This window comes from Nicotiana sylvestris, chromosome 6 (genome assembly GCF_000393655.2).
Source record: "Nicotiana sylvestris chromosome 6, ASM39365v2, whole genome shotgun sequence".
In the NCBI taxonomy this organism is placed as follows: Eukaryota; Viridiplantae; Streptophyta; class Magnoliopsida; order Solanales; family Solanaceae; genus Nicotiana; species Nicotiana sylvestris.
This window is the reverse complement of record NC_091062.1, coordinates 152,419,477-152,431,625: the sequence shown is the minus strand read 5'-3', so window position 1 is coordinate 152,431,625 and position 12,149 is coordinate 152,419,477.

The window sequence follows — 12,149 nt, the reverse complement described above, 5'->3', positions numbered from 1 at the left end:
TGGAGCAGGAGATGTTTTTGGTGAAGGACACCCTTTGGTTTCTTGACGTAAATACATGTTGTTGTGTTGAGTAGATCTTTGCTAGAACGAGTCTGCTTGCTCGGGGTCTTACAACCTAGTGTCTTTAAGTGCATGGCGAGTGGGGACAGTCTCTAAGTACTCAAGGTACCTTTGATATTGGTGATTCTTGGCGATTTACGTGTTGCCTTACCTGAAGGTTTTTTTATTTCGAAGTTTCGATCCGGAGGCCGTAAGAGTGTTGAGTTTGCTGGTGTCAGTCCCCCAGTGTTTAGGTTTTTTCGGTGAAGGAATTGCTACTTTACTTCGTGAAGGTGTATTTGACAAAAGGTTTGCTTTAACTGCTCGGTACAATAGTACATGTATTTGCCGACGGGAGCCTGGCTACATGGACACGGTTCGTTCGACCGTTTGGCCCGATACATTACTTTTCCATAGGAATCCCATTTGGCGCTACAAGACCTTCTCGAGCGGGTAGCTATCCTGAGGAATTCTCCTCGTCGTTCAAAATTTGCCTGCAAAAGAGGTTTTCGAGCATTTGTGGAGTTTTCCTTAGGCGGCTTGCAGACGTTGCCTTGTTAAAAACCTCGCCGGTAAAACCCTTCTTTTGGGATAATAACTCGGTCGAAGGAAAAGAGTGCAACGGGTGCATTTTTAGAGCCTCAAGGTCTTCGGGCAGTTTTAGCGTTCTGATTACTCCGATCGAGTGTCTGCACAAGGGTTAGTCCTAAATTCGTAACAAAAAAGCAGACGGTCGTACCTTAAAGTGGTATATGTCGGTGATGCCTCGGGATTGATTTGTCACAATCGTGAGTGCTGATTTGTTTCGATTGTCTTAGGTGAAGACGCGGTATGGTTCTTTAATTCATCTTGTCAAGTTTTATCGAGGGTGAGGCCCGATTTGCCCTTTGGTTTATTCGGGGGAGGAGGCACGAGCGTTGGTACTACATCGTGTATTGCGAACATTTCCCTTGTCGCGCGCTATTCACTGTTGAAGGTTTTAATTCCGTCCTTTTATCATCTGGTGAAGGGTGGATGGTACTTCTCTCATGCAATGTATCTATGGTCGCCCGAATAAGGCGCTATACCTCATGTCTCCTTCAATGAAATGGAATTTGGTGTCCTGGGTCGTGCCATCCACGGTAACCGGGAGGATGACTTCTACTTTCTTTGTTTTGCTTGCCATGTTGAATCTGTTGAGGACCCGAGTGGAGCGCACGAATTGGTTGATCAATCTGAGCTACTCTATCACCCTCGACCTGACAATATTAGCCGAGCTACCTGGATCCACGAGTACACATTTTATTTGAAAAGAATTTACAAGGAATGTGATTACTAGTGCATCGATGTGGGGTTGAGACAGGGTCTCGATGTCTTCTTCGTTGAACGTGAGGGCATATTTGGGGATATATCCTCGAGTTTGCTTTCCTCTAGTGATGTATATCTTTGTTCTTCTCTTTACGTGTTCCTGCGAGGCATCGATGCCACCCATGATCACGTGGATGACATTTTGCGGCTCGTTTGCCTCGTTCTTCTTGGTTGCCTCCCTTTCTCAGAACTAATTTTTGGCTAGATCGCTAAGGAATTATTGGATATGTCCTTTGTTAAGCAACCAAGCTACCTCTTCCCGTAGCTAATGACAATCCTCGGTCCGGTAGCCGTGCATGTTGTGACACTCGCATACTAAGTTGTAATTCCTTTGCGAAGGATCTGATTATATAGGTTTGCGCCACTTGGCATCTCTGATTTTACTGATAGCGAACATGATGTCTGACACATCAACGTTGAAGTTGTATTCTGACAGGTGGTCATACCCGTTGGCACTACGTTTCGATCGAACCTGGCTCTGTTGACGAGCCCTCGAGGGTCTTGTCCTCGATCCATTCTCCGGTCATTGCGAGGTTGGTTTTGCCTCGGGGCATTCCTCCTATCCTCGAGGTACGGCTAATACCTTTATTTGTTTGGTTACATTTCCTTTGCCATGAGCCTGCTTGGGTATACTGAGCCTGAAGGGGCTCCCAACTGGTCATCCTTGACCCTGATCTTTAACTGGTACCTGTTGTGAATGTCCAACTAGGTCACGGCTGGATACACGATCAAGTTATTTTTCAGCTGTTTTGAAGCCACTGAGCTTCGTTTGTTCAGGCCTTGGGTGAAGGCCTTTACTGCCCAGTTGTTGGAGACTGGCGGTAGCTCCATTCGTTCTATTTGAAAGCGAGACACGAATTCTAGCAGCATCTCGTTCTCTCTTTGCTTGATTTTGAAAATGTCTGGCTTCTTTGTGGCTACCTTGATGGCTCCGGCATGTTCCTTTACGAAGGAGTCTACAATCATGGCGAATGAATCTATGGAATTAGGAGCCAAGTTGTGATACCACATCATGGCCCCCTTTGAGAGTGTTTCCCCAAATTTTTTCAGTAATACGAACTCGATCTCGTCGTTCTTTATATCATTACTTTTTACCGCGCGGGTGTAGGCAGTAACGTGTTCATTAGGGTCCGTGGTCCCGTGTACTTAGGGAGTTCCGGCATTTTGAATTTCTTTGGAATAGGCTTCGTGGCCGCTTCCTCAAGAAACGGGCTTTGTATGAACTTCTTCGAATCTATGCCCTTAGGGACCGGAGGCGCACACAGGATCTGGTCGACCCTATAGTTGTAGGTCTCGACCTTTTTATCATTGGCTGCTATCATTTTCTCACCCGATTCTATCCTTTTGGTAAGATCCTCAAGCATCTTTACTATGGAAGGGTCAGCTACCGATCCGTTATTGCTTGATCTCTCGGGTACTCATTCGGTCGGAGGAGCTATTTCCGGTGCTGCTGTTCTGGGAGTCTTCAAATGGCTTTGTAACTGAGCGATGGCCAACTGTTGTGCCTGCAACATTTCAAAAATAACATGACGACTAACTTCCTGTTCTTCCTGTACTGCGGTTTTTTTGGCTTCCGGTCGGTCGCCATGTCGTATGCCCTGTCGGTGTGTGAGGTTTCGTCGACCTGTTGTGCGTCCTGTGAATCCGCGTCCTCTAGGATTGGTCCGGCCGCATTATCGGGATTCTGCGGTGCCGTGCCGACAGCTAGAACAACCACTCTATTTTCCCCTTTCCCCGTGGTTTTCGAGGTTATCATTCTCGACTTTGTTTAACGAGCCATACATTTTGACCTGAAATCAAAAATCTCGAACAAGAAAAGACGTGAAAGATAACTTGTGTTTGTGTAATGAAACTAGGAAAAAGATAATCACTATTATTTTTAGCCGCACGGTGGGTGCCAAACTGTTTACCGTGAAAATTGTAACAATAATCAAATTTGTAAATGGGACTCTAAAAATACGTGATCTATTTTTATGCTAGTTGTTAGAGTAGTTAATGCTAGGAATGTAAAGTTTGATGAAGAGATACAAGCTAAAACAAGGCAATAATCAAACTGAAGGGCGTGCTGCCCGGGCTTCGGACTGGTCGATAAAAGCCTCAGGATTGATATCCGGCTCGGGCTTGAGCTATCGGGGATAGCCGGGAGAGGGATAACAGTTAGAATATGATTAAATAAGGCTCTTTTTGTCCAATACCAAGCAATAAATGAAGAACAAGTATGAAAGCAATAAATACTAAGAGTGGCCTCGGATGAGCAAGTTAGAGAGATGAAAGAGAGAAAGAGATATTATTGATATTGCGTAGAATAGTTGGAGCTCTGCCTTACAAAGTGTTAACGACTCGAACTTTATTAAGGAGTAAAGAAATACAAAATGATACGTTGAGTGATAAATAAAACGAGATGGGACAGGTAACTAGCTTCATGATGTATACGTAGGATAATGTTAGGCTGTCCCAGGTAGACTTAATCGACTCCGGATGCACTCTTCATAGGCCTCCCGCATTCGTCAGGGTTTCGTCCAATGTTATCCTCGACTTGGTATCTACAGATCTTGAGGGAAGTAATTGGCTTGAGGTCCCGAGCCTCCGAGGTGACCTTCTGAACCAATTTGCCAATAAGAAAATCAGTACTCCGATTTAATCATACACAATATTGTTGTTGGAACTTTGAATTGAACATTAAACATACCAGTAAAGAGGACAATAAGCAAAGTGAAAGAACAGTAGGACATAATGGTTAGCCTTGGCTTGCAGCCGGCTAACTTAGAGTAGTAGCAAGTAACGCAAAAGATAGCAGAAAGTTTTTAAGTGTGAGAGATAGTTTCTGAACCAAAAGTGTTCGTGTGTTGTGTTAATGAAAGACTAAGGTATTTATAGCTTGAAAGCATGTGGCAAATATGGTAAAAATCAAAGTCCATTAGTAATTAAGGAACTCAGAATCAGTCAGTCAGGAAATCAAGGTAAATACTCCCCTTAAGTTAAGGGAATTGACTCAAACGGTAAGAACAAGTGATAAATAAGGAAACAAATCAGTGTAAAATTAATAAAGAAAGATTCAAATTCAGTAAATATAGGGTAGACAATTAGGGCTAAGTTCAGAAAGCTCCTATTAAGGAAATAGTTCAGTAGTAATAAAGTACCATAGCAAATAAGGTAGGAAAATCAGTTAATTTAAACAGGCGAGGTAGAATTTTAGGGTTTAAAGGAGGATATTTCAACTAAGCCATAAAATAAGGAAATCAGAATCAATCAAGAGGAAGTTATGATTCCATATTTAATAAATACAAAGAGCAAGAACAACTAAACGTAGCAAACAGGCAGGGTCAACAATATCGATAGAAAGAGGCAAGTCTTGAACAGCTGATGAACAATAATCACATAGAGGTGGTATAAGTTAGGCTTGGAACTCAATAAGAACATATTCGAAGCAAGGTAACCACAGAAACTTAACAAGAATTGAGTAGTCATGCTAACACACAGAACCAAACAAAGTAGATCTAGAAACATTAGGGATTTAACATAGGAAAGTTGAAAAAGCAGTAAAAATATAGAATCAGTCGAGATATGCAAAGGATAGAAGTATAAACATAAAAATCATTTTAAACAAGTGTTGAAGAAGTAACGAAAAACCCTAACTTTAGAAGAAAGTGAAAACAACTTGAAATCGACTATTTTTGCAAAAGAGGTTCAAGAACAGTTTAAAACATAAAAGGAACAGTCTCGAATCGTTTAAAAATAGCACAGATCTAGGAGATGTAAACCAAAATTAGCGTTTCAGAAGAAACCCAAGTAGAGATAGGGGAACCTGTTTAGGAACTCAAAGATCGTAAACACAATGTGATATTGCTCGAAATCACACCGAAGTAGCCATGAAAAGCCAAAACAGCAAACCCTTGAAGGCCTCAGAGAAGATGAGCATGGCAATGGAGGAGCCATTGGAGGCTTTAAGGGTCGAAGGGTGGTCACTAGAGAAGACCGGAGAAGGGAGGCGGTTGAAAGGATTCTATGGTTAGCTTGAGAGAAGAGAGGAGATGAGAGGATTTGAGGGCGGCAGTGTGTAGAGAATGATTATGGTTAGGGGCGTTTAGGATTAAAAAAAGAAAGAAATAATACGGGTCGTTGATCTTTCAGATCAAAGGCCATGATCTAACGGGTTCTGGGTCGGGTAAGTGTATATAGGGTCTAGGTCGGGTAATTTAATAGGAAATTGGGCTGGGGTTGGGTCCAATTTAGGCTATAATCGAAATGTTTATCTGGCTATAATTTAAATAGCCAATTTTCCTCTATTTAATTTATAATAAATAAATAAAAAATTGGAATATAATTTTATGTACCAAAATGATTTAACATATATATATTTAACACTTTAAAAATATGGGGACAAATTCTATGCATATAAAATATAATTGTACATTAAATGGGCTAATATTGCAATTATATGCAATTTAACTTAAAAATACCAAATGCAATTATAAAAATGAATAAGAATATATTAACCATATTTTGGCATAAGTATAAACATTAAATGACTAAATTACCATAACAATAATTTGGGGGATAATTATTGGGGATTTTATGAGTAAAATGGAAAGAATAAATCAATTTAAAATCTTTAAAAATTATAGAAAAATTATAAAAACCTTGTGGATGCTTATATATGCATATATATGCTATTTTGAACATATTTATGCATATTTAAAATATATAAGGAAAAATTGGATATCAACACTCAAGATACTAGGAGATCCTTGGCATATATTGAGGGTACTAAGAGATCCTCGGGACACTGAGAGATCCCCAGTTATTATCCTTGTGAAGAGTGGTATTTCCATGTGATTGTTTTTATCTCTGTTCTAGTTATTGTATTCCTTATTACCCTGTATTGAATTCTTAGTGTTAGCTTTCAAATGTAATGCTTATCTTATTCTGATATACCTTATATTTTATTTAATCTCAGTAGGGCCCTGACCTTCCTCGTCACTACCCGACCGAGGTTAGGCTTGGCACTTACTACCGTTGTAGTATACTCATGCCTTTTTTGTGCATGTTCTTCATGTGCAGAACAAGGTACCTCCACTCATACTTATCACGCTTGAGACGAGGCGTTCGTAGAGACTCTGAGGTATATCTGCCGCGTCCGCAGACCAAAGAGTCCCTTTCTACTCCCCCTTTTGTATTAACCCTTCTGTACTTTATGTCTTTGTTATATATTCTGGAAGTTAGATGTTTGTAGACTTTCAAAGGCTTGTGATCATGAAATTCCGGATTTTGGGAAATGTTATTAGCTTTCGAGAGTTGATATTGTGCATGCCAATAAGCAATTTAAGATACTATTTTAATTCACTACTTCGGTTTTTAATTATTTCTTCTACAAATTGGTTTATTTTCTGCATTGTTAGGCTTACTTAGTCGTAGAGACTAGGTGCCATCATCATGGTTCACGGAGGGCGAACCGAGATCATGACAAGTTGGTATCAGAGCTTTAGGTTCATAGGAGTCATGAATCACAAGCCGGTTTATTAGAGTATCGTGGATAGGTACGAAGACGACTGTACTTATCTGTGATAGGCTATGTAACTGTTAGGAAAAAATTTCCACTTCATTTGATTTCCTTATCGTGCGAGATTTTGATATCACAAATCTAGACTCCTATCTTCTATTCTCTCACATATGGTGAGGACACGTGCTACCCGAGATGATCAGGCACCCGCGCCCCCTACTGCAGCTGTCAGAGGCCGGGGCCGGGGTAGAGGTCAAGGACACGCACATGGTGCAGCTAGAGCACCCAAGCGAGCTGTCGCCGAGGTACTACCACCAGTTCCAGCCGGAGTCTAGGCACCTGATACGCCTACTGCTGCTACTACTCCAGCACTTCAGGAGACTCTTGTGCAGTTAATTAGCATGTACACCACTTTGGCTCAGGCAAGGGTGCATCCCCTTGCTGTAGCCACATCTCAGGTCGGGGGAGGAGCACAGACTCCTGCCGCCCACACTCCTAAGCAGCGAGTGCATGTTGATTAGGTTCCCGAGATTATTCCTGTACCGCTTGCAGCCCCAGGTCAGCCCGAGGATAGGGCAGCGGTTTCAGAGGATGAGCAGCGGAGGCTTGAGAGGTTCAAAAAGTATGATCCTCAAGTATTCAGTGGGTTAGCTTCAAATAATGCCCTATGATTTCTGGAGGAGTGTTACCGCATCCTCCACACTATGGGTATATTAGGATCGAGTGGGGTTTCTTTCACTGCCTTCCAGCTTCGAGGAACCGCCTATGAGTGGTGGCACACCTTTGCGTTAGACAGTCCGGATGAGGCAGCTTTACTTACTTGGACTCGGTTTTTAGATATGTTCCTGAGGGAGTTTGTTCCCTACAGCCTCAGGGACGCATGGCGTGTAGAGTTTGAGTATTTACGCCAGGGTGCTATGACTATCTCAGAGTATGTTGTCTGTTATACCAGTTTGGCTAGACATGCCCCAACCTTGGTTTCTACAGTTAGCGAGAGGGTTCGCCGGTTTATTGAGGGGCTTATTTCCAGCATCAGGTCTAGCATGGCTCATGAGTTAGAGATGGATATTTCTTATTAGTAGGTGGTGAGCATTGCTAGGAGTATTGAAGGTATGTATGCTAGGGAGAGAGAGGAGAGGGAGGCCAAGAGGTCTCGAGAGTCGGGCAATTATTCTGCTGCCTATACCCCAGCTGCAGGTCGTCATTGTAGGGGATATATGGGTATCCCTATTCATCCATCTCTTCTAGAAGCCAGTGGTATTACAGCTCCTCCTAGGCCTCAGAAGCCTTATTATGAACCTCTAGTTTCTAGCGCGCCTCCTATGCGAGGTTCATTCAGAGGTTAGTCCTACAGGCCTGGCCTGAGCTAGTCACAGCCGCCACGTCCTCCCATATCTTGTTTTGAGTGTGGTGACACACATCATGTGGTGAGGGATTGGCCTATATTTGGGAGGAGTGAGACTCCACAGACTTCTCAGCCACACCATACCCCGCAGAGTTCTCAGGCTATGGTTACAGCTCCAGTTGCTACCCCATCTGCTCAGCCAACTAGAGGTGGAAGTCGAGGAGGTAAAGGTTACCCTAGAGGGAGAGGCCAGGCCCGATACTATGCCATTCATGCCCGTACCGATGTTGTTGCCTCTGATTCTGTCATCACAGGTATTATACTGGTTTGTCACAGAGATGCATCGGTTCTATTCGATCCAAGCTCCACTTATTCTTATGTGTTTTCTTATTTTTCTCAGCATTTCGGTGTATCCTGGAATTCTTTGAGTTTCCCTGTTTATGTTTATACTCATGTGGGAGATTCTCTTGTTGTGGACCGAATTTATCAATTGTGTTTGGTTGCTCTTAGTGGTTTTGAGACCAAAGCCGATTTATTGTTACTCAGCATGGTTTATTTTGATATTATCTTGGGCATGGACTGGTTGTCGCCCCATTATGCTATTCTTGATTGTCACGCCAAAATTGTGATGTTGGCTATGCCAGGTGTATCGCGTGTTGAGTGGAGGGGTGCTTTAGATCACACTCCCAACAGAGTTATTTCTTTCCTTAAGACTCAGTGTACAGTTGAGAAGGGGTATGATGCGTATCTAGCTAATGTGAGAGATGTCAATATTGATACCCTTTCCGTTGAATCAGTCCCAGTAGTACGGGATTTTTTCTGATGTGTTTCTAGCTGACCTTCAAGGCATGCCGCCCGACAGAGATATTGATTTTGGCATTGATCTGTTGCCGGGCACTCAACCCATTTCTATTCCTCTGTATCGTATGGCTCCTCTTCAGTTGAAGGAGTTGAAGGATCATTTAGAGAAATTGCTTGATAAGGGTTTTATTCGTCCTAGTGTATCACCTTGGGGTGCTCCTGTCTTGTTTGTGAAGAAAAAAGATGGTTCTATGTGTATGTGCATTGATTATTGCCAGTTGAACAAAGTTATAGTGAAGAACCGTTATCCTTTGGCTCGTATTGATGATTTGTTTGACCCGCTTCAGGACGCACGAGTGTTTTCTAAGATTGACTTGCTCTCAGGTTACAATCAGTTGAAGATTCGGGAGCCAGCTGTAAGGCCCCGTGAAAATTTCTGCTCAAAATCCCGAATCCCAGACCCTTTGGATTGATTTGTGCACTAAAAAGATAAGAAATTATGTTTTCCAGAAAGTGCATTTTTGCGGTCCATTATGCGATCGCATAATAGGTATACGGACCGCATAGTCACCGTAGAGTCAGTCAGTGTGATGGTTAATTTGAGGTCAACTATGTGGCCAAGTATGCGATCGCATAATCAATATGCGGGCCACATAGTCATCGCATAATCCCCTTGGAATTTTTTTGAAGGGCAGTTCTACGGTGTATTATGCGACCGTAGAGCAGGTATGTAGACCGCATTTTTGTCGCATACCCATACAGTTTGTCCAGGTTTTGGGACCATTTTTGCTGTCCATTTTGTGGGCCGCATGTCCATTATGCGATCACATATGCGATCACAAATAGTGTTGGGGATCCTATTTTCTAACTTTTATAACCCGACCCCATCCCATTAAAAACACCCTATGAGACCATTTTCCTATTACTTGACGGCATTTAGAGTGAGAGAGGAAGTTCTATAAAGAGAGGGAGTGATCTTCATCAAGTCCCCACTCCATCCTATCCCCAAATCCCTAAAGATTGTCAAGTGAAATTGCTAGGTCTTCGCCCTAAGAGGTAAGAGCTTGTACCATCATCTATAATTTCGAAATTTCCATTAAAATAATTGATTAGCAAGAGGGTTCATGGGTATAAGGGCTGATAATCTTACATACATAAAAGATAATGGGGTATGGGGTGGTTGTAAACCAAAAGAGATAGCAATTGCAGTATAGGATGATGAAAATCTCTCACAAAAGTGTCCTAAAAATCGTTGTGCACACTTAGTGCTTGATAAGTTACTTAAATGAGTTAGAATCTCATTCATGCCTCTAATTCTTGGTTCAACTTGTAATTTTCATAAAATAGATTGAAGTTGCTAGGAAATTCCGGAATTTATTTTAAGGATTTAAGGAAAGCTCTATTGAGGTATGTACGGCTAAAACCCCATCTTTTATAAATTGAGCTTCGTTGGTGTTTGAGTAAATACAGTAAGATTAAAGTTGAAGTGTCGTATTGATTGTTGTTTCACATGAATTTAGGGTTGCGACCTTATATGCGTGAAATGTGTCGTAATATGATCAATGTGCTATTCTTGATAACTTGAAAGGGTGCAAGGAATATGAATCATGTATTGAGATGCTTAGACCTTAAGGTGAGATTGAAGCTGCATATATTGTGTCATCTATGTGAAGACTCATCGATGCTTACAATTTTATTTGCCCTTGTGTGCACATATTATCCTAAGTTACAAATCTAACATTGAAATTGGGAATGATGTGAGATGTGGCCTAGTGCCAAATATATGACGTGATAGCTATGGCCCCAAGTGCCTATGAAATGATATATGTGAAACAAAGATTGAAATGAGATGATTGATGGAAAAAGGAAAACGCCTTGGTAAGGCGGCCTAGCCGATCGGACCGAGATCGGACGCCATGCCGCACACATGGTGGTAATGTATTTCTGATTGAAGTATATGTCTCAAATGAGCCAATCTAGCCGATCGGGTCGAGATCGTACTCCTCTCAAGATAGTGGTGGTATTGTGCACAATGATGAACAGTATGAAATGCCCCAAAACTAAAAGTTATGGGAAAATGATGTGAAAATTGTATGATTCTTTTACTTGATAATGTTGTGATCATTTAAAGTGTTTGAGTTATACTTATGATTTCCTTATTCTTGTATGAAATTTCTTTCTAAATAGATGGTGTTTAGTTATACATACTAGTACTATTCCATGGTACTAACGTCCCTTTTGCCGGGGGTGCTACATTTTTAAATGAATGTAGGTGGCTCAATTGCAGATAGTGCCGATCGCGCGTAGCGGAGTACCTTCTTCTCAAAGTCTTGGTGAGCCCCTTTCTCCGTCAAGGGGCTATGTTGTACATCTTTTGATATAGATATCCACTTTTGAGGTATAGTCAGGGCCTTGTTGTCGGTGTTGTCATCATTGTCTTTTGTATCCTTAGAGGCTCCACAGACATATGTGTGGGTTATGTACGGGTGTTTATGGGTCTATGAACTATGTTGTAATTCTAACTCTTGTTTCTCTAAAGTGAAATTGAATTGAATCTTGGGAACTTAACTATGGTTTAAGGTTGTGATGTAAAATGAACTAACAATGTTGAATGTGCAATTTTTCCTATTGTTTACATAAACGAAAGAATGGTTTCCTTAATCATATCGAGTTAGGTAGAAAGTGTTCGATAAGGCTTGCTCAGTTGGGTTCACTCGATTGAGTGCTGGTCGCCCCTCCCGAGGTTGGGGCGTGACAAACTTGGTATTAGAGCCTAAGGTTTTGAAGTGTCCTAGGATGTCTCAGAGCTGTGTCTAGTAGAGTCCTTCTTATCTATGTGTAGTCGACCACATCTATAAGTTGGAGGCTACTTGGACATTTAGGAATAACACCCTTCTTTGATATTCTGGATCGTGCGATGAAACTGTTCCCTCTCTAATTAGTGCATTGTTGTATCTTTCAGTAAATGGCACCTAATAAGAAAGCGAGAATTGGCCAAGAAGCCAATGCCACCTCGGGAGTGGCTAATGAATCACTGCTTGATACTGCGGGTGAGTGTAGTCACCCTACTATCACCCTTCATGGTTCTTATATTCCAAAGCAGACTACCCCAGTTCC